General features: G+C 38.8%; 1 protein-coding gene and 1 non-coding gene across 3 annotated transcripts in view; one reads left to right on the top strand and one right to left on the bottom strand.

Annotated features, from left to right (window-relative positions):
• GAREM1 (GRB2 associated regulator of MAPK1 subtype 1) overlaps positions 1 to 23,760 on the bottom strand; it is a 177,464-nt gene that overhangs the window by 125,050 nt on the left and 28,654 nt on the right. The gene's annotated exons all lie outside the window — the stretch shown is intronic.
• LOC142861740 (U5 spliceosomal RNA) lies at positions 18,711 to 18,828 on the top strand. The gene has a single exon (XR_012912895.1). It is a non-coding gene; the product is annotated as a U5 spliceosomal RNA (small nuclear RNA).

Genomic DNA, 23,760 nt, shown 5'->3' with positions numbered 1-23,760 from the left:
GTGACACACTGTGTCATGTTCTACACTTGCTCAGACAGACAGATGGATAGACAGACAGGTAGATAGAGAGCTGGAATATAGTTAAGTACATATAAATATACTAGATTTTGTCCAGACAAGGGAAAATCTAATTTAAAAAGTTTACCTCAATATGTGGCTATGTTAAAAATGAATATGGAAAACTTTCCACCCCACTTATCATTATTATTATTATTATTTAAATAAAGACAAGGTCTTGCTCTGTCACCCAGGCTGGAGTGCAGTGGCATCACTGTAGCTCACTGCAGCCTCTGACTCCTGGGCTCAAGCAGTCCTCCTGCCTCAGCCTCCCAAGTAGCTAGGACTACAGGCATGCGCCACCATGCCCGTCTAACACATTTAAATATAAAAATCATTTAAAAAATTATCCAGCAGACCAGTATTCACAATGTTATTCCACTAATTTAATGAAAAGAGAAAGAATACACTCTTCCATCTCAGTATTTTTCAATATTTCCATTTAAATATTTTTTTCCTAGATACAAGAGAAATATTAGATAAACGGTCTAAAAACACCAAGGAGACTAAATAGAATAATTGCCCACATATAACAGAACAACTTGCATTCCTTTCACCCAACTGAGATAGTCAAAATTAGAGACTTTCTTCTTTACAAGCTTAAAAGATTTTCCCGGTGACTTTCAGATGCCCATGATGTCCACAAAAGGTCAACGGCTCCTGGTTGCTATGTATGATAAACACCCATCCCATCCTGCTGCCCGTCCCACACATCTCCCTCTGTCTAGGTCTCAATCCCACCTCTGCTATGAAATGGCCACATACTGCTCTTTTGTTTATTTTCTACATGTGAAATGGGAATAGCAGACCCACTCCAATGGATAACATAAGCATGACATAAAATCGCCAAGAATTCACTCTGTAAAGTAAAAGGGAACAGAAAACTGTATGTTCAAATCACTTTAAGCATGATGATATTTTAACAATATAAGGTTACGTCCCTCCCTATCTCCCCCCAGAGGCTGGGACCTGTATCAGCATCATAATACAACAGAACCAGTAAGACTAGACTCATGGTCTTAAAAGAGAAAAGGGAAAAAGAAAAGGGATTTCTCCTTCATTCTCTGCAATAGTGGCTCTTAAGGCCACAGATGGAAAACATACTTTAAGCCTGAGAGATGCTAGCATTGTAACTCTCAAGACCAGTAACTGACATCAGTAGACAGAAATGGAGAGAGGGACCGAGCATTAGTTTTCTATTACCTGTGTAACAAGTTACCACAAACTTGGCAGCTTAAACATAGGCAGGAAGTCTGACCCTCCAAGGCTTCGCTCTACGCTCAGGCTGAAACCAAGGTGCCGGCTGGCTGCATTCTCATCGGGAACTTGGGGTCCTCTTCCAAACTCATTCTTGCTGGCAGAACTCACTTGCAGTGTCAAGACTGAAGTCCCTGTTTTCTTGCTGGCTACTGACTGCTCTCTACTCCTGAAGGTCTTTCTCAGGTCCTTGCCCCATGCCCTGCCCCAATCTCAGCAACAGAGAACCTGTCTCATGCAAATCTTGTGCTTTGAGTATCTCTTTCTCTTCTGTGACCAGCCAGGGAAAACTCCGGACTTGATTAGGTTGAGCCCACCAAGGATAATCTCCCTGTCATGGACTGAATGTTTGTATTCTCTTAAAAATTCATATGTTGAAATCCTAACACCCAAGGTGAAAGTATTAGGAGGTGGGGCCTCAGGGAGATAATTAGGTCGAGAGCGGGGAGCCCTCACAAATGGATTAGTACCCTTATAAAAGGGCCCTCACAGAGCTCAATCACTCTTCTTGCCACAGGAAGATACAAGGAGAGGTTGGCAGTCTGCAACCTGCAGAGGGCCATCACCAGAGCCTACCCATACTGGCACCCTGATCTCGGACTTCCAGCCTCCAAAACAGTGAGAAATAATTTTCTGTTGTTTATAAGCCACCCAGTATGGTACTTTGTTATAGCAGCCTGAACTAAAACACTTACTATCTTAAAGTCAACCAGTGAGGTACCCTAGTTACATCTATAAAATCCCCTCTGCCATATACACAACATAATCTGCTATAACACCAGGGGACAGAGAACAAGAGGCCCATCTCAGAATTCTGCCCTTCATAGATGGCAATACAGAAAGAAAGCCAGTTATTCCAGTAGAAAGCAAATACAGAATTTAAGTTAAGAGTATTATGGATAACACTGTGTTTACATAGTAACTTTCAAAAAGACTTTAGGGGTACAAAGTCATCAAAACCCGTTTACATTATTATGATATGAAAACAGTTGTTACCTTGCCTAAGGTAAGCAGAAGAACCAGGTAAGAGTGCAACATTGCAACTAACATTAACATTGCAACTAGGCCAAGAGCACACACTCCATTTAGACTCTGGAGACAAACAGAATCTTATGATCAGATAAATTTAATTGAGAAATGAATGCAGCCAAAACCTATTAGTCTTTAAGTGTAAAGTTTTAAATAATTTCACTTGGCTTTTTAAAGTTAATTGAGCTTATAGCTTTAAATAGTTTCAAAATTATTACTCTACCATGCTTAGGTCTGAAGACTTCTTTGCCATGCTCAACCCTACGTAGGAAGGGGAAAGAAAAAAAGGGAGACTTTTTTCCCTTCAAAAGAACTATGTTAGGGCCCAGAGAATATTTAAAAACCTGGAAAGAAAGTGCTGATCACTGACATTGGGGGGAACAGGCACTACCATTTAATCTCCTAGGCATCTCTGCCTCCTGGGATGCATCTAGTTGTCCAGCCTATTGCTGGGCACTGACTCTGCTACTCTTTGGATTCTACACTCCTGACCCTGAACTGCCTCCCTGGCTGGGGTTCAACCTCCTGACTTGGTTGCAGGGAGCTCAGAGACTCTGCAGGGTGCTCATCCATCCAGATGACCACCAGGAAACCACATATCCGTTGGGGGGTTTGTAAAGAACATTTCCATTTAATTTGTAAAGAATAGAATCCCAAAGCTGGATGCAAGAGAGCTACATGGTCCTTTACTGCTGCATTGCTTTCATAAATATGAACATTTTCTGCTATGGATCTGTCTTCAGTAAAGACAATCCAGCAACCTTGGGGCACTGCAGACTGTTCCCACTCATGCTGAAGCTGGAGTTCCCTCCCCAGTATTTGTGCTGCTTCTACCTATTTAGAGAAACATTGACAAATACTTCTGGGGAGAAACAGAAAGTGCATAAAGTTCCACCCAGAGTCCTTCTGGTAGATGAGGGCAATCATGAAAGGGCCACTGAAACTACATTCAGCTTCACCAATCCATTAGTTTGTCCTGATAGCTGCTGTATTTAAAATTATACATAATTGTCAAGCACAAGTCCTGGAACTTCAGTAAGTCAGTTAATGTCTCTGGGACCCAGATTGTCCTCTGTAAAATGTAGATACTAATTATAGTGTCTCCTTTGTAGGGCTGTTATGAGGATCAAATGTGCACATCAATGTAAAAACACTTAGACCAGGCACCTGGTAGACAGTAAGCACTCAGCACTTAGCTAACAGCATTATTGCCATTATGTAACTCACTGTCTCTCAGTTCTGTTCTCTTCTGCACATCCCCTCTGCTCTCGGCTTAATACAGGCTCCCAGCAGCTCCCAGCTGACTGGATTCTGGTTCCCCTTTAACCTAGCTTCCATTCTGCTGCTCTTAGAATCTTCCAAATGCAAATATGCTCACATCATTACCCTGCTTGGAAATCTTCAATGGCTCTTCAGTGCTCAAAAAAGCCCAAATGCAATGGGATGCAGAATGAAACCTCCATGACCCAGTCACAACAATGACACTGGTAAAGTATTTACGATGCGGGAAGGCAGGGCCAAAGACAGGTGCACAGATGAAGACTTGCACAGCCCCAGGGAATATCTTAGGCCTCGATGCTTTTTTAATCATGCTTATCCTGTTGCCTAGAATGCCCTTTCCCTATAGTTGCTCAAGCTAGAAATTCCAGATACTCCTGTCATCTTTGCAAGAGATCTGTTTTTCCTTAGGTTCTTAAACAGTCTCCTTAATACCTAGAATACTCCCAAGTCCACAGGAGATCTTCCCAAGCTAGACAGTTAACCTTTCCTCTACTTCATCCTCCTCTAGCATGTGACAAAAACAGAATTACCTGAGGTTCTATGAATCAGTTTCCTTAAGGCCTTTGCACCTCTATACACATTACCTTCTGCTTAAAATGATGCATGATATCCTTTCTCCAATTGCTAAGTCCCATTCTCAGTGAAACCTTTGCTGGTGCATGCCTTCCATCTTCAATCCCACAGATGGAACTGTTTCCTTTTCTTCACTCTCTTGATGCTCTCCACATGTCTTCCCTAAGGTCCTTGTTACTGCAGTGACATTTCATGTTTGTGGGTCTGCCTTCCACACTAGGCTGGGAGCACAAGGTCTTAGCAGCCCAAGTACTTAATACTGATGCTGCATTTATGTTTCCTGAATGAACTCTATGTAACTGGCATCATGCTGTCATTTTCCAATCTTCAAATTCAGGATGGGAGCTTCGCCATGTAACACCATTTCTTTCAAAACAGAATTTGGTGGGAGAAAGGTTTTCTAGGAGTCATTACAAAGGGATTTTTATTACTACACGCTCCAAAACTCAAAGGTTAGCAATGTCTGGCTTAGACGGTTAGAAGAAACTTATGTAAAAATCTGGGCTAATCATATGAGGTAGAAGTTTTTTTAAAGCAACAAAATGTGTTTGGAACGGTAACAAACTTGGAATCACAGAATTTTAGAACTAGGAGGGTGCTTGGAGAACCTAAAGGTCAACTGCTTTCATTTTAGAGTTGAGGAAATGTGCACAAAATCCCCAACAGGAAGACTAGGCTCAAACATATGCCACCTGCAAGGAAAAACTAAATCACCCATTCTATAAAATAAATGAGACACTCAAATTCCATATGAGTACATACACATTCACCTAAATTGCGTATTTCAAGCAATTTAATTCAAGCAGCAAGGTAAACCCAGTCCAGGTGAATACAGTGAAGCAACAGACACAGATGGCTTTGAAATCCGAGGGCAGAGTTAGAATCCCAGCTCTACACTAGCTGTGTGCTCCTACTTTAATCCCAAGACCTGAGAGGCAGTTTTCTAATCTGAAATGTGAAAACAGTACCTCTTTCATAAATCGTCGTATTAGATAAGAATACTGGTGAGTGCACTGTGCACATCATAAATGCCACACAAGTGCCAGCTATTAGTAAAAGAAAATATGAGGCTGGCATTAGTTTACACTGTATTTCTTAGCACTGAAAACTAGTCACTAATTGATTGTTCTATATATCCTTACTAATATCCTTCTCTTGTTTCGAGTCTGGCGCTTGCTCTGTTCAACAGACTTGCACCAGCTTCCAAGTAAGGAAACGAAGGGAAAAGTAGGTATTATTTGATTATGCAGTAATTCAGGTTTTTTTTTTTAGGCTGTATTGCCAGTGACAAAATATAAATATCCTTTGACACAAAGTCACAAGTACATCATCACCCTACAACTGTATAACAGATGGCTACTTGTATATTTAGACAGAATACCAGTCTCACACAAGCTTAATCAATGAAGCACAGAATCTTTAAGTTGCAAGGAGCATTAAGAGTTATGTAATTCTTATCTTTAAAGCATATTTAAGAAAGAAGCCTAACTAAAAACACAATCACAAGTGGTAGTATTTTATACTTCAACATATAAGTTAATGATTTTACATGTTGTACCTGACTATACATACGGATGTCTACTTAAAAATGGACCTAGGTTTGAATGTCCCACAGGAGAATTTTCATATACTAAAATCGATGAGGAATTAAATTTGAGATAAATGCTTAGCTTGTGACACTGAAATATAAATAGAAGTATTATAAAAATTTTTGACAGTTATTTCTCCCTTTGGACATTAAATCTCACTGACCTTTATTATACTCTGTATAAACACAGTTATATAAATAAATGAACACACAGCATAATTTCCACTTGAGATCCCATTTTTAGAAAGGAAATCATAGTTATGATTATAAACTGAGATAAGATAGTAGGATAAGACAAAAATCAAAGGTGGAAAAAAGGAAATAATCACAGTTGTATCCCAGGTTACAAATCAGTATTGCATGAGTTTGGTTAACATAAATCAATTACCAAGGTCTGATACATTTCAAACCAACAAGGCAAAAAACTGGATTCTGAAATAGCATTAACTATATCGAGATACTGTATAAATTCAGGACCACAGGAAATCATTTGCTCTCAGCATACATATTCATATGTATTAAACCAAATTTTAAAAATAAAGCTTTAAGAGTGGCTTTCCATAGCTATCAACTTACAGATAAATAGAACTAGTAAACATCAGATGTTTTACCCACTTTCCTTTGTGAAACATCCTTATAACATTCTCTTAATTCAGCATGTTGTCAAATAGTACTTATTAAGCACTATTCTCAGTAAATAAAACAGAACAGTCCCTTGTTCTGTGTTGTAATTTGGCACAGACAACGGCTACAGAGGCCAGTCTTCGGAAGGGTATATCAAACTGTTCTAAAGAAAGATCACAACAGTAAGGCCCAAGAAAAAGGCATTTAAAATTCTGTACCAGTCCTAATTCAGTGTTTGTGATTGAGTAAAGGGACAACCAAATCATCATTTTGCTACTCCCTGCCACTATTTTTATCCAAATGGGTTGGCATATATTAGTTATCACTGTCATATATTTCACTACAAATGTGCTCAGTATGCTCTATATACTTAGCTTTTAAACTCTATTAACTTAGCAGCTCCCACTTTGAAAACACACACATATCTTCCACATTTAGTGATAGGAAACATAATGACTTAACAAATTTACTAAACTACCATTGTGGCACAAAATTTTACTTGGAGACTTTTCCCATTAACAACTGTGAAAATTTCTCTAGGAAAGGTGCTACTATTTGTAAATATAATTTACTATATTTTGAGTAATTCCAAGTATAGTCATAAAGATTGTGGAGAAAAATCTGCCTCAGTAGCCTGTTAACTGATCAGGTCTAAGAAAATTTCTCAGCAGCCACAAGAATTCATTTTGTGCTCTGTACTACTTTGTAATATGGAACAAAGAAAGAGGTGACTTGGAGACACAAAAGAGAGACTAACACGCATGAAAGAACCAAGAAATAAAAGACAGTATGAGAAAAGATGCTAATTTTGAGGACAAGACTTAAGTCGACAAAGGTTCAGTGAAGGCTTGTAGCCCACCTGCTAAGAACACAGCCAAACAGTCAAAGATACGTGGAACAGAAAGTCTGACTATAGATTTCATACCTCTCGTCTGTGCAAGAAACACTTCTTTTTATCTAACCTAGGTATCTCTTGAACCATTTCCCTTCAGTTCTTGGTAAAAAAGGAAATAACTGCTCAGTATTCTATTCATGACAACTCTTCACATACTGGAAGCACTTATTAAGTGGCCTCTTAAACTTCTCTTCGAACTAAAGATTGACAACTCCTTTACCCTTTCCTCATGGGCCTTTTTAATAAAATCATCCTTTGATTACTTCTATTGCTCTTCTCTGGACCATTTCCAGTTTTCTTTCTTTAATTCTAGAATCCAAAACAGAGTACAGAATGTCTGACTGATGGCCTGGCTAATAATGGGGCAACGCAGGATGATTTTCCTGCTCTTTAAAAATTGTATTCTTTTGGCCAGGCGCAGTGGCTCACGCCTGTAATCCTGGCACTCTGGGAGGCCGAGGTGGGAGGATTGCTCGAGGCCAGGAGTTTGAAACCACCCTGAGCAAGAGCGAGACCCCGTCTCTATTACAAATAAAAAGAAATTAACTGACCAACTAATATATATATAGAAAAAATTAGCCGGGCATGGTGGCGCATGCCTGTAGTCTCAGCCACTCGGGAGGCTGAGTCAGTAGAATTGCTTGAGCTCAGGAGTTTGAGGTTGCTGTGAGCTAGGCTGACGCCAGGGCACTCACTGTAGCTTAGGAGACAAAGCGAGACTTTGTCTCAAAAAAAAAATGTGTTCTTTTATTGACAGTAATATAGGAATCCCAAGATCTAAGGTAAAGTACACACATGACAGTAATTCTGGCTTCAACTTACATGCTTCAGTTTACTAACACAGGTTTGTTCTTTCAGTTTCCATTTCCTACTTCATGTATTTGAGTTTGAGTCTCCAAAAATATCACCACCATTTGTTTTCTTTATTCTATAGAAATTCCTCTTTCAACTCTACTTAGAGCTTTCACGATTCAATCAACTGAACCAATTTAACATGACCTGACTAGGTAATAAGCTTGCCCTTTATTTCACACCTGTTTGTATTATTGTCCCACCTTTCCATGATAGCTTCTGGGAGCTCTAAATTCTGGAAAGTCACATGCAGTTGCACTGCAAAGCTACAAAGGAGACATAAAACGAACTAGGACAGGGGCTTCTCCTTGGCGAAGTTATGTTATGCAGGAAACACCTATATCATTAACTAAAAATTAATAGCAGCTACCATTTAATGAGCAGTGATTATTTCCCAGGAACCAATTTAAGTGTTGTTTTTGAAGGTCAACAGCTTTATAAGCTCTTCACCCCAAATAACTAAGATGAGAAAAACTAAAGTTCAAAGAGGTGAAATAACCAGACCGAAGTCACTCTGTTAATAAATGACAGAGCTGCACCGAGAACCAAGAACGTCTTCCTCCCTCATTTAGATGTGGAAATTGAGAGCTGAATTCTGTAATGACGACAACGGTGATATGTGAGGTGGCTGAGGTCCGGTGCAACACCACTGCTCATCAGAGGCATGGACAGAAAAGCTGATGGAAGCAACATGCTTACCACCCACAACTACACATGAAAATTTCTACTCCAAGGGATGATTACACCCAGTCACATCACAAAAATTAAAATCAGACATACGGAGATAAAGTGATACTCTGTTTAAATTAAGCATCTAACCTTGGAGAGAAAAATTGGCATGAAACTCACTTAGACAACTAAAATGACTCACAAATATTTCCAATTTTCCTTCCAACCATAAAAAATGTGACCTTTCAAAAATGCCACATCATTTATGGATATATTAAAGCTATATTTTCTAACTTTGAAAGCTGAAATTTCTTAGGTCTCAAAAAAGGTCCAACATAGGACAGTATGAGTAAAGGGAAGGAGAGAAGTTTTACGCAATTTAAGCAAAACTGCACTAAAGAATATGCCTATATATGGAGGAAAAGTGCACTACATAAAGAGTTCTAAAATAATGGTGGTGGATTATGTAAGAGGAAAGACAAGTCATCTCTTTTAAAAAATATATAATACCATTAGAATTGCAGTGATCTTTAAGATATAGAGCAGCCACCTGGAGGAAAATTGTTAAAACAGTTTGACAGCTTTGGGGGGGGGGGCAAAGTCAGTGAATGAAAATGGCTGAAAAACTTATTACATTTGTGAGTGTGATAAACTTTGTAACTTTCCTGAAGGCCATACACCATTAGAGGCTTTAATTATAATAAGCCAGAAATTTAAACATGGCACTGTGATCGATAACTTTTGGGGGTTCTGTCTAGTTTAAACCCATACCCAATAAATGTCACTCTTCTCCCTCAGAGGAAAAATCACAGCCACAACATTTATACTAAATCCCTCAACTTCCCAGACACAGTTAATTGGCTCAAGAATGAATATGTAACCCAAGTTGTGCAATCAGGCCACCTTCCACCTTTTCCGTCCCTTGTCTTAGTCCTTTGCTTACATTCTTGCCCTTACATTCCTAGATAGTCCTATAGTCTTTTTCTGATTAAGTAGTTCAAGTTTGTTTTGTATCATCTGCAAAGCCCTAGCAAAAGTTTACATTTTCAAAAGCATTTACAGGATGAATCCTATGTTTCTTTAAGTACTAATCCCCTCCCCTCATAAAATAAATCTCTAACATAAAGACTGCAATAATCCCTTCCATTTATTGGGGGTGGGGGGCAAAGTCAGTTTTGGAGTCTCTAATCTACTGGCCATATTACTTTTACTATCTATCTCAAATTTGTATTCATTGTGGGCTGCTTTTATATCAATAGCAATCAACTTAATAAAAGTGTAAATCATTCTATACTAATTAGATATTTAACCCTCTTAGGTCTTCCCAGTGATATTCTAAATCATTTTAGTGATTTTGGAGCCAATGATCTATGACTTAGGATTATTTCTATCATGAGAATCACATATAAATAGTTCATAAAACAACTTTAGCACTCTGGATCATAATGTCCACCTCCCAGAATCACTGTTGCCCACAAGCCTAACCCTTTCTAACAAAATGAATCCTTTCTTCAACTGTAGCCACAGAGTCACCTCAAAGTAGAGGCTGCATGCCATTCTGAATTCTGGTGCTACTATGATATTTTTGAGCCCCATAACACAGCACTTCAAATTCTAAAAGTAAATTCATGCTATGAAGATATGAGTTGAAAAAAACCAGAGTGCTTCAGTTTGCCGGCTGTGTTTCCGGCTTAGTCCTTCATAATGTTTTAATCTATGCTGATAAAAGGCACTTACTTCTTTAATGAAAAGCACTGATCCAAGTAGAGGTGAACTTTAATTCTAAGTGAACAGCTTTTCTATCTCACCTCTTCCTGGTGCAGATGAGGAATGACATTCTTTAATCTTAATTGCTACTGGCTTAGGGTACGCATATAAGATAGCAAACAGATAGATACTTGACCACTTTCTGCTCTACAAAGATGTGGTTAACAGGTTCAAAAGAAGACCAAAAATCATAGTTTGTCATGGATAATCCAGTAACATGAAACTGAGGGGCATGATATGGTAACAACTTGGTTTCAAAAAACCATGTCATTGTATATTTTCATTTGCACTCTGAAATACATTCGGTTATCAAGTATATTATATGCAAGAAGCCATGACATAATCACCAATCAAGTCCTAGAATATTGTTCACATACCAGTACTACAGTACTGTAATGAGAATAGACAACAGTTGTTGCTGAGAGGGGTCCAAGTGAGAGGTGGTAAGAAGAAGAAACAACTAATAGTGAACTACAACTTTGCACACTGTTAGACTAAGAACATGCTGGTAATTTAGGGTATCTTAAAAATATGAAATCCAACCTTTAAAATGCTGTCTTACCAGATGAATCTAACTGTATTACAAATGAATGACAAACACAAATACACTGAAAGGGATGAGAGAAGCTGCCTTACAAGCTCTGGAAATAGTATTTTTTTTTTTTTAATAGGTGTTTTGCTTGTTTGTTTATTTTGAGACAGGGTCTCACTTCAGTCGCTCAGGTTGGAGTGTAGAAGTGTGATCATAGGTCATTGCAACCTCTAACTCCTGGGCTCAAGCGATTCTCTAGCGCTAGCCTCCCCAAGTGCTGGGATTACAGGTGTGAGCCACCTTGCCCTGCCTTTGGAAATACTGTTTCTGACTTGATGCTGCAATACTGAGGAGAAAAAGACCTGTACACAAATATATTGTACTCTAGTTGCTAAATCTGTTTCTCACAGTGGTATAGGTTCACAAACTCTCTCTCTCTATACACACACACACACACACACACACACACACACACACACACACACATATAAACACCAAGGTTGAACACATAACCAAATATTTAATACACTGAAAACAAGGGAACCTCAGCCTGGAGAGCCATGGCCTCTCCAAGATTCTTCCAGGGTGCCAGATAAGACAAGTAGACCCCACCCTGTTTCTCCACTGAATGTGATCATAAACCCTGGACAGAATGCATGGAACAGAATTCTGAGGACTCTTAAAAAGTAAGCAGTAGCAGGCAGAAACAGGAAGACGATAGGAATCTGACCTAGTATCACATCACAGTTTCAAGCAGTGGCAATGACGGTAGTGGCAACAGCTGGGAGGGTCCCTAAAACCCTGCAAGAGAGGAGGAATCCTCTCTGACCAGAGAAGTTGTGGTCCCAAGAGTACGGGGCAAATAACTGTTGCTTTGTCTCTCTGTCCTCTTGCCACTTGGCCCGGATGCAAATGCAACTGCGGGAAGTGTGCACAGAGGAAAAAACTAAAGCTTTGACTTTCTGGCCAGAAGATTGGGAAGGGGGCACCAAAGAACCTGAAAATGTCAGGGAGATGACAGAGAGGATGCAGCTCAAGAGAGTGATCCCATAAAGTTGTGTATGAACTCTTGGACCCACCTCCAACCTGCGCATGCATGAATCTGACCTTAAACAACCTGCAAACACTTTGGGAACTGAACCGCAGTGTCCATCACCGCCCAAGACCCAGACTGGTTACTGGGTGGTGCACACAGAGGTCAGATCTGATACAGAGGGAACAGTCAGTAAGTCTGAAGATAATTCAACAGAAATTATACAATACAAGTAACAGAAAGAAGGAAGGGCAACAAATGAACAGATCCTCAGGATATTGTGGGATAATACCTAAAGGTCTAATATTCATGCTATCAGAGTCCAGGAGAGGAGAAAGTATGATACTGGGAAAAAAAAAAAAAAGAAGAAGAAGAAATAATAATGGCTAAAAACTCTTGAAACCTAGTAAAAGACATAAAGTTATAGATTCAAGATTTTCAGCAAATATCAAATAGAATAAGCTTAAAGAACCCATGACTTCACATATCACAATCAAACTGCTGAGGACTGAAGCCAAACGAAAAATTCCTGAAAGCAGCCTGATGAAAATGACACACACTACCTGCATGAAAACAATGATTCAAATGACTGTTGATTTTTTCATCAGAAATCATGGAGGCCAGAAAGTGGAACATTTTTCAAGTCCTGAAAGAAAAGAACTGTCAACCTAGAATTAATTCTACATCCAGTGAAAATACCCTTGACAAATGAAGATGAAATAAAGACGTTCCAGATGAAGAAAAACTAAAAGAAAACTCTGTTGCCAGCAGATCTGCTTTAAAAGAAATGCTAAAGAGAGTTCTTCAAGCACGGGGAAACAGTACCAGAAGGAAACTGGAAACATCAGGAATGAAGGAACAGCAACAGAAATTGTAAATATCTGGGCAAATATTACAGATTATTCCTCTTTTCTTAATTTCTTTAAAATAAGTTATGATGGTTAAAAGCAAAAATTATAACAATGTCTTTTGGGATTTTCAATGTATACGGGAAGCTACAAAAGCAGTGCTTAGACAGAAATTTATAATATTAAATGCTAGCATTTCAAAAGTAGAAAGGGCTCGAATCAACAATCTAAACTTCCACTTCAAGAAATCGGAAAAAAGACCAAAATAAGCCTAAAGCAATCAGAAAGAAAGAAAAGCACAAATCAAAAATATTTCAAAAAGAGGTAAGAAATGAAAGCAAATATCAATGAAATTCATAGCAGAAAAACAGTAGAGAAAGATCAATCAATCTTGAGCTTATCAATAATAGAAAAAAGGAGATGTCACTAGAGATCCAACAGACATGAAATAACAGGGTACACTAAGGATAACTATACACGCATAAACTTAATAATTTAGATGAAATAGACTCATTTCTTGTGTCATAAACCACCAAACTCCCTGAAGAAGAAACAGCATGAATAGTCTTCTCTAAAAGAAATTAAATTTGTGGTTAGAAAACTTTACCCAAAAAAGAAATCCTAAAGCCCAGAGAATTTCACTGGCAAATTCTACCCAACACTTAAAGAAATAATACCAATTCTGTAAAATTTCTTCTAGAAAATATAAGAGAAAGGAATAGGTTCTAACTCATAGGGCCAGTAATACTATGATCCCAAAACCAGACAAAGACAGTACAGGAAAAGATAACTACACCAATATCCTTCATAAATCCAAAGGTAAATATCCTCAACAAAATCTTTTCTTTTTATTATTTTTTTTCAGAGTTTTAGGTGTACTCAACAAAATCTTAACAGTAATATATCAATGTCAACTGGAATTCATTCCAGGAATTCAGTATTTGAAATGGTCCAATATTGAAAATCAATTAATGGAATCCACATTAACAGATCAAAAAGAAAAAGAACCCACACATAATCACATAAATTGATGTAGAAAAAGCATTTCATAAAATTCAATATCCATTCACGATAAAAACTTTTAGCAAACTAGGAAGAGAACCTCTCTAACCTACCTGATAAAGATACCTACAAAAAAACCACAGTTAACATAGTATTCTTTGGTGAAAGAACAAATGTTTTCCCTCTAACATCAAGAACAAGGAAAGGATATCTACTCTTACCACTCTTATTCAACATAATATTAGAAGTTCTAGCCACCGCAATTAGGGCAATAAATAAATAAATAAATAGATAAAAGCATAGATTGGAAAGGGAGAAATAAAATTGTCCTTATTTGAAGAGAATGTGAGTATCTACATAGAAAATCCTTAAAGGTCTATTTAAAAGTTCCTAGAACTGGTAAGATTACCAAGGCTGAAGAATATCAAGTTAATTCACAAAAGCCAATCATATTGCTATATATTAGTAATGGATAATTGGAAAGGAATTTTTAAATATTATATAATACCATTTACAACAGTTAAAAAAAGAAAATAAAAATATAAATCTAATACAACATGTATATAATCTGTATGCTAAAAATGACAAAAACCTTTGAAAGAAATCTAAAGAAGATACAAAGAAATGAAGAGACATTAGAAGTTCATGGATTGGAAACCCATTATAGTTAAGATGTCAATTCTTCCAAAAATTGATTTATATATTTAACGTAATTACAATTAAAATCCTGGCAGGTTTTTTTTTTTTCCTTTGGTAGATATAGAAAAGCTGATTTTAAGATTATAGGGAAAGGCAAAGAAGCTACAATAGTCAAAACAATTTTGAATCAGAAGAATCACACTATTTAAGACTAACTATAATCAAGACTGCGTTGTATTAGTGAATTCATAGACACAAGATCAATACAACAGAAGAAAGAATCCAAAAATAGATCCACCCAAAAAATGAGTAATCAGTTTTTCATAATGAAAGCCCATCTCCCACTGTTGACCAAAGAAGTTAACAAATAAACACAGGAGGATTGTTAAAAGGAAGCTTGTGCTAGACAGCAGAACTATATGGCATGAACTCCTGAGTTTATACATAGATAGATGGATACAGAAATATGCATATAGATGTGTGTATACATTTGTTATTAGTCATACATCGATGTCCTAACTCTGTGCTTGAGGCCTAGTGCACTGACACTCATAGCAATAAGCCCACCTAGTACCCATTATTAAAAGGAATCAGTCTTCTTGGAGAAGTCATTCCATCCAGAGCTGGGGCAGGAGCACCTTGGGGTACATCAGAAAGTACAAAAGTACTTAAAAAAAAAACAGTGGAGACACATTTAAGGACGCAAGCCAACGATAACCGAAGCTGGAACAATTTCAGCAACTAATAGGAATAATACTGGATTATAAAGCCAAAGAATAAAATAAATATCCATGAGTCATACTGATGCAAGTTAATGATAATAAAGAAGTAAATATAGAAGATAAATCTCCTTACAGAGAAATTCCATTAAATATAGAAGGAAGAGAAACAGAAAATCACTACCAGAACACCACTATAATATTGCTACAGGCAAGATCCACAGGTGAATGATGAAATGAGTGGGTTTGAACAAAAACAAGATACATGCATAATATCCAAGTATCTCCCCCCCACCACCACATTTACTAATTACTAAGGGAGTGGTTGTAACTTTATAATGGAGAAACCTGGCGGAGACCACCTTAACCAAGTGATGAAGGTGTACATAACCAGTAATGAGCTTTACTGACATCACATATTCCTGATATACTGAGAAGGCGGCATCACCTCACCTCTACAGTATCTTTCCCAATAATGCAACAGCCTCAATGAAATTAAGAGAAAACATCAGAAAAACCCAATGAAGGCCATTCTACAAGATAAAGAACCAGCATTCTTCACAAGTATCAAGATCATGAAAGACTGGGACAGACTAAGGAGCCATCATAATTGAGGGAAGGCTGAGGACACGTGACAACTGAATGCAATGTGGGATACTGGACTGAATTCCTGGGTTAGAAAAAGGACAGTAGTGAAAAAATTCATGGAATCCAAACAAAGTCGAGAGTTTAATTAATAATGATGAATCAATGTTAATTTCACAGTTTTGATAACTGTACTATAGTATATAGGGGAAGACAGGTTAAAGGTATAGTATAAAGGAACTCTCTACTATTTTTCTAATTCCTATAAGCCTAAAATTATTTCAAAATAAAAAGTTTTGTTTTTTTTTAACATGAATAAATTTGCAGTCTGAATACTGGATCACATTTGTCTGCAGAACATTATACATGGAGAGTAGATTTTCAGGATATCCCATAAAACTCTATTTAACCAATAATGAGGTTAGGTTTTGTTTTTTGTTGTTTTTTTTTTTACAATGGGAGAAATCAGTACAGTTATAACAATAAGAAATGACACGAAATTTAAAAAAAGTTGTTATGTGAGGAAAATAAGTATAAGGAGGAAAAAGATGTTGTTGTAGATATAAAATCTCATGAAATCTCTGAAGAGCTACCATACCTCACTTCACACATGGAACCTGGGAGGGAATGAAAGGCATGAAAGGCAGAGTTGAGAAGTATTCATGTTTGAATCCCTGGAGTGTGCCAGGCACAATTTTAAGTGCTTTTCACATATGATCTTAGATAATCTTATCATTACCTTGTGAGAATATAAATACTATGCCTGTAATCCTAGCACTTTGGGAGGCCAAGGTGGGAGGATCACTTGAGCTCCAGAGTTTGGGACCAGCCTGATCAAGAGTGACACACCATTTCTACCAAAAAGAGAAAAAAGTAGCCAGGCATGGTGGTCATTGTCTTTAGGGCCAGCTACTTGGGAGGCTGAGGCAGGAGGATCACTTGAGCCCAGGAGTCTGGGTGACAGAGCAAGACTCTGTCTTGAAAAAAAAAAAAAAAAAGCTACATACTAGACCTGTTTTAGAAGTTAAAAAAAATGGTAGCCCCAAGGTCTCATGGTTGGTTAAACAGTAGAACTGAGTTTAAATCTGAAGTTTAAGTTCAAAGTCTCTTTCTCTTTCTCTGTACTGCATCTGATGAAAACAGAGTAATTTTCCTTGGATAAAGGGCAAGGCGTCAGAGGCTAAGAGGAAGAGTAAATGACATCAAAGGAGATAAGTATAATAGGAGAATAAAGATGGCGTAAAGTCTGGGCACAGTGGCTCACATCTGTAGCCCTAGCACTTCGGGAGGCAATGCCAGGAGAACTGCTTGAGGCCAGGAGTTCAAGAGCAGCCTGAGCAAGACCCCATCTTTATAAAAAAACAAAAATTAGCCAGGCATGGTGGCATGTGCCAGTAGTCTCAGCTACTTGGGAGGCTGATGCAGGAGGACAGGTTGAGCTCTAGAGTTTCATGTTGAAGTGAGCTATGATGATGCCACTGCACTCTAGCCTGAGTGACAGAGCCAGACTCTGTCTCAAAAAAAAAAAAAAAAAAAATGATGATGTAAGGCCACTCAAGGCCAGGCACAGTAGTTCATGCCTATAAACCCAGCATTGTGGGAGGCCAATCGCATGAGATCAGGGGTTCAAAACCAGCCTGGGCAACAGGGCAAGATTCCATCTCTATAAAAAATTAAAAAACTAGTCGGGCATGGTAGTACGTGCCTGTAGTTCCACAGGCTGGGGTGGGAGATCGCTTGAGTCCAAGAGCGTGAGGCTGCACTGAGCTGTGATGGCACCACTACACTCCAGTCTGGGTGACAGAGCAAGAATCTGTCTCAAAAAAAAAAAAAAAGATGGTATAAAGTAGAATTAACTTGTTAAATGATAAAGGGAAGATAATGGTAGGAGAGGTTTTAGATTAGTGCTCTCCACACAAGAACTTTGCAGCTGGGAGATGAAAGGGATGCTAAGAAATGCAGCACAGAACCAGCCTGTGAGAGAGCAGTTCTAGGGAGAGCCTCTGAAGGTCAAGTTAAAGAGAGTAACATGGGACACAGAACCACTATAGCGTCACACTCTTGAAATAACCATAGCTCTGGTTTGCGAGTCGTGTGTGTGTGTGTGTGTGTGTGTGTGTGTGCGTGTGTGTGTGTGAGAGAGAGAGAGAGAGAGAGAGAGAGAGGGAGGGAGGAGAGAGAAGAAACTTGCAAGGTCTTATTCACAATTAAGAAAAATAACTATTACAATAATAAGAGAACATACATTTATCTATATTCTTCTAACCTAAAGGAAACACTTCAAATTAACAGCTGGAACTTAAACTCTGGGTAAAAGTTTACAAAATTAAAAGCAAGGCCTCTGTCTGTAGCCAAATATCAATGTTCCTCCTTACACAATTAATTAACATGATGAAGCAGCTAAAGTTAGATGTCATTTTTTTCTAAGTTTAAACAGCTTCATTATTGGGCATGTTTAAATGAATTGCCCTATTCATACCAGTTGTGTCCCTTGAATTTTTAAATTAAAATAAAGCAGGGTAATAGTTTAAGGAAAACACATTATTCTGATTAGACATTTTAAAATTTTAAATGGACAAAATCTCAAATATGAGAAGTTGATTTATCCTGGATATGTAACTGTGAGGTACTGCAAAAGCAGAGATTTTGAAGGCAGAGAAACAGTTTCAAATCCCAGCCCCTTTATTTGCTAGCTGTGGGACCTTAAGCAAGCCTTAGCTTTTGAGCCAATGGACGTGAAACCTACTTTAAAGACTATCGTGACTCTGGTTTCTCTTCAAATCGTATAAATCTTTCGCCTTTTACTAAAGATTTCCGTGGAGAGGAACAGTCTTGAGTTGGAAAACAATTTTTGAAGCCTCATTTTTGTTAATGAGGCTGTTAAAAAAAAAAAAAAAAAAAGACTATCATGGAATTAAATGAGACATTGCATGTATAGCTCCCAGTGTAGCACCTGCACATAGTGAGCCTTTAATATGGGTTCAGAGAAAGTAACCGTATCACGCGGTTCTTCATTTCACATCTGGATTTAAACCTTTATAACAATACAAAAATCAGTGGAATGATAAAAGTGACAGCAGAGCACCACGCAAGTGTAACCAACCAAAGCAATGTGTTATAATGCAAACAGCACCAGACAGAGCCAGGAGACGTGGGCACAGCTCTGGTTCTACTGATGCTCAGCAGTGACCTCGAGAAGACAGCACCAGCTCTGGCACCTGCTTCCTAAGGTCGGGAGAGGATGGGATTTTCTCAGTGCTTACCTTCAAAGCTCCAGAGTTCTGAGAGCCCAGCATGCTATACTGTACTGGGTGCTTGAGAAGGAGCTGAATGAGAAAAGTTGTAAATGGATTAAAAACTGTCACTGAAATTAGTTCTACAGAAGAAAGGAGAAGACGAGTGACAGTCTGTAAACATTTGTGGGGTTATCCCAAGCTCTTCCATGTCGAGAGCTCCATGACCAGAGATGCCAGTGGAAAAGGACTTTCTAGCAGGGTTAGAGAAAGAAGAAAATGAGCACAAGGGATGATGAACATGAAGGATGACGACTAAATCCAGAAACAGGTACCACGCTGCATGGCCCTGAGTGCGTCCAGGTGGTCCCACCTTTGGATGTGGGGACAGATTTACCTATAGACAGCAACCTGGGGGGGGGGGCCTTTCAGACACAAGAAAATGGGAGAAAGAATAATACTTTAGTCACTTTCTCTACTTTCTTCCCCCAAATCTAATGTAAATAATAGCAAATGGAAGTTTAAAGAATGTTTCTGTTTTATATACTTAGAACTGTCCTTTGACCCAGGTCCTGTGCTCGCCATGTTTTTAAAACAGGCAAGCTGAGCTTACCTTTAAGCAGTGTTTATGACCTTCGTGACGTTCTGTCTAAAAGCAGTTAAGCTGGTCTCTTTGCAATGGTAAATTAACATCCAAAGGTTCAAAATAAGCAAAACTCGCACTATTAAGGTCTAGAGTAAAATCAATTTATTGAACAAATTACTGCTCCTAGTGAAAGTATGAAGAACTAAACATGTACCCTCAGCCCATTTCTATATTCTTTCTTTCTTTCTCTCTTGGAAAGAAATGAACTTCAGCTGCCATTTCTACTCTCAGTAAAAAAAATAAATAACTTAGGAAGGGAGAAGGCCAACAATATACAACTAAATAAAAGACAAAAATAAACAGGCTTTATCTGGCAGGGAAAGTCTGTTTGCTCTGGTCTAAAGCTAGACTCCCATGCAAGCCATCAGCCCTGTGAATTGATGGCTTCAATCCATGAACTTCCTTCCACAGGTCTTGCTAAGCCCTCACACTTTCCTCACCTTGGCCGCTTGCCTGGCTCCTAGTGATGACAGCCAGCCTCCTGCACACAGCCCCTTCTGCCCTGGAGGCAGCTGAACCCATTATTGAACTGACAGGCCCCCTGGAGGAGCTGTGAGCATGCTGAGGATGAGGGCTTGGAGACAAGCACAGCCCTCCATTCTTTCCAGACCCTGAGCCAAATCCTCTTCCTGATAATTACACTTAAACATGAAAACAAGAAACTTCAGCTGATTTAAGTTCATAATGGAACTTATCTTTTGCTTCTATCATTAGGCAATTACCTAACTGCTGAATCTCAGTTTTCTTATCTGTAAAATGAAAACTATAATACTACTACTTTCCAAGATTGCTTTCAAGCCAGTAAATATTTTAAGAAAACTGAGATTAGTATTTAACTTCTTAAGGTGACTAATTTGGAGGTATAATGTCCCCAAACAAGAGCTCAGGGATTGGAGGAAGATGGCAAGGGCCGGGAACAGAAGCATCACAGCTTGGATTTCTACCCCAACCCCAACACCCAGGAGTAAAGGTGGCTCATTTCAGTATGGACTCTGGTGGGGGGGAAAGGAGGGAGGAATACTGTTTGGAAAAGGCCCCCAACTGATCCTCAGTCTCACCTCACTGCTCTAATTGAGAACAAATATCATTGTCTTTATTAAGCTGATACTATCATTTGCAAGACCATGAGCTTAAACAGCATGATGACAGACAGGACCCCCACCAGGGACAGACATGAAACTGAGGCTCTTCTTGCCGGCACAGGTCAACAGAATTCTAAGCCCCACTTTCTTCACTCTATGGTTACAACTTCAGTTATTTAACATGAGGAACTGTAGAGAGCAGAAAGGAGAAGAGTTCTTTCCCAAAAGAACATGGAAAAAAACCTCCAGGATTATGTGAGAATAAAAGCCTTGGTTCTATGCTAGGCCAACATCAGATAAGCATGGAACTGGCTCACAGATCAAGAGCCCAGACTTTGTATAAGGGGAAACTTCCTGTGATAGCTTGAGTCAATTTACTTTTGATAAGGCGATGCTTCAGGTTTCTCCAGTCCTATAAAAACTCTCCAGCTGAAGAGGGCCTAGCAGATTTACAACCCTGTAGGTTGGGCCTTATCCTGGGTTATTTCTGGGGCATAAGATATTGAGGAAGCAGTCGAAATGCTTTGGTTGGAAAGTAACAGAGTGACCTAGCGACCTCAAAAACAAAACAAAACAAAACAAAAAAACACCACAACTTTAAAAACTGGGGCTATTTTTGGCAAGAATACTAGAGGTCAGTGGTTGACGCAGCTGGGTGAGGGCAATGTTAGGTAGTGGAGCCTCAGCATCCATCATTCCCATCTGCCCCCTGAAGTCTCCATCAGCCACCAACCTTCATTCTGACACACACTCCTTCACACACACACACACACACACAAATGACCTTTATTTACACTCAGGGAAAGTTCTATGTAAATGAAAGTACAAGCTCTGACTCCCACTCCTCATCCCCCATCCCACTGTTAGGCTCCTCCAGTCGGGAACCAGGCGGCTCTGGAAACTGAATCTTTGCCTAGGCGTCCTTGTGGCCAGCAGAGGCCTCTTGCACAGTTTTTGCACATCTGCTCCATTCTCTCCTCTCCCTGGCTGGCCTCCTCTGCTTATATTATACTTTGTTCCCTATTTCCTGATGATAACAGGCATTTGTTTGTATTAATTTATTTAACATAAATGGCACTTACCAGTATATCCAAGCAATATTTTTAATGGTTCTACAGATATTAACTCATCAAATTAAAAAAAAACAACAACCCTGAAGTGGAAACTATCATCCTTACTTTCTTTAGTTGAAGAAAACGAGGCACAGAGAAGTTAAGTAACTTGCTTAAGATCATACAGCTTCCACATGGCTATCGTGGGCTTTTGGCACCTCTCTACATCATGATATTTTCATTTCAGATCCCAGGGCATTGCTACGTCCTTGTTCAAATTCTCAAGAGAGAATTAACCAGCCAGCCCTGCTTAATACTGTCATTAGTACTCTTGCTTGTACTTGCTTGTTATCGTTACTAATAAGTAACACAAGCATATTCAGGAAATATAGCCATGAGCCCCATCAAAGGTGATGAAGTTAAGAAACCTGGGCTTTTGATCTTCTTCTGAAATTACAACACTAAGTTTTGAATCTCCAATGAATCTTCAAAATTGGGATTGTATCTTACAGTGACTGCTGAGCAGGTGGCAGTTGTAATGTAGCCTCATCGCCTGTGCATACCCACTAGAACTTGTAGAACGGCGTCAGTAGCTTGGAAGAAAACCCTGGAGACAACAGTGGCATTCCTAAGAAATGTTGTACAACATGCTCTTGACGACACAGAAGACCATATTGTTTGGAAATACGTGGACATCTTCGGTTGCATGGAAAAGTAACACAAAAGAGATTAACTCTGAATGTAAAGAAGCCTTAGAAACACCTTATCTTGCATGCACATTCTTACCTGTATGAACCCAAGACTGAACATCTATGTTTAAATAAGTCTCGAAGAGCTTAACAAGTATAAAATAAAATTTTAGGTGATAAAAAGCACCATTAGAGTTTATGTGGCACCCTTTTTCTTTCTTAGCTACATATATAAAATAATAGTGCCTCTTACAATTGATGCTTAAGATTTAATAAGATACAGATTATTATGACACTAATATTATTATTATCATAACTAGCAGTTGTCTCAGAAATGCAAGAGATGTCAGGGCTCTAGATCCTGTTTTGAGAGGGAAAAAGACTCTCTGAGAAAGCCTAGAGGTATAGAGACAAGTTCTCAGATAATATGCATTTAAAGACATGAAAAACAAGATACATTTTAACATAGACCACTTAAAATTTTTTCCAAAATTCATGTAAGAATTTGGGATCTGTGTGGACTGGTAGCCCAACTACAACAACGACCTCTGGCATTCTCCCCAATAAAATGGGAATAACAACAGTACTTAGCTGCGGTTTTTATGAGGGCTACATGATCCATCTAAAGAAGGCACACTGCTTGGTACAGAGTAAATACTTGATAAATGTGAGCTACTCCTAATAACCAACAATCAAGAAGACAAAGGTTTTGAAAAAATTAAAGCAGCAGGTGAGTAAAGCTGTCACCTGCTGCACTCAAGCACATGACTTGAACTCCTCCTATGATCCATCCTCTATTTAAAGACAGCTCACGCAGACACAAACATCTTTTAAACTTACAGAAGCCTTCCCTTATAGCCAGAAACAAAAGCAGCCCCTACTGCAGCTTTATTTCCCCGTTTCTGTAATCAGATCCGATTCTGAAAGGGCTCCTTCTTCGGACACAAGGCAACCCACACCGTGAATCTCTCCACATACAGCCCGCCCTCCCGACCTCGCACAGAAAGAAAAGTGTTCTTAAAGTCATCTGGAGAAACAATGTGCCAATATTTTTCCTTGCATTCCCAAATACAGCAAACTTCCTGTCCCTGGTGCAGCCTCCCAAGTC

This window comes from Microcebus murinus, chromosome 17 (genome assembly GCF_040939455.1).
Source record: "Microcebus murinus isolate Inina chromosome 17, M.murinus_Inina_mat1.0, whole genome shotgun sequence".
Taxonomy (NCBI): Eukaryota; Metazoa; Chordata; class Mammalia; order Primates; family Cheirogaleidae; genus Microcebus; species Microcebus murinus.
This window is presented reverse-complemented; position numbering and strand designations above follow the sequence as displayed.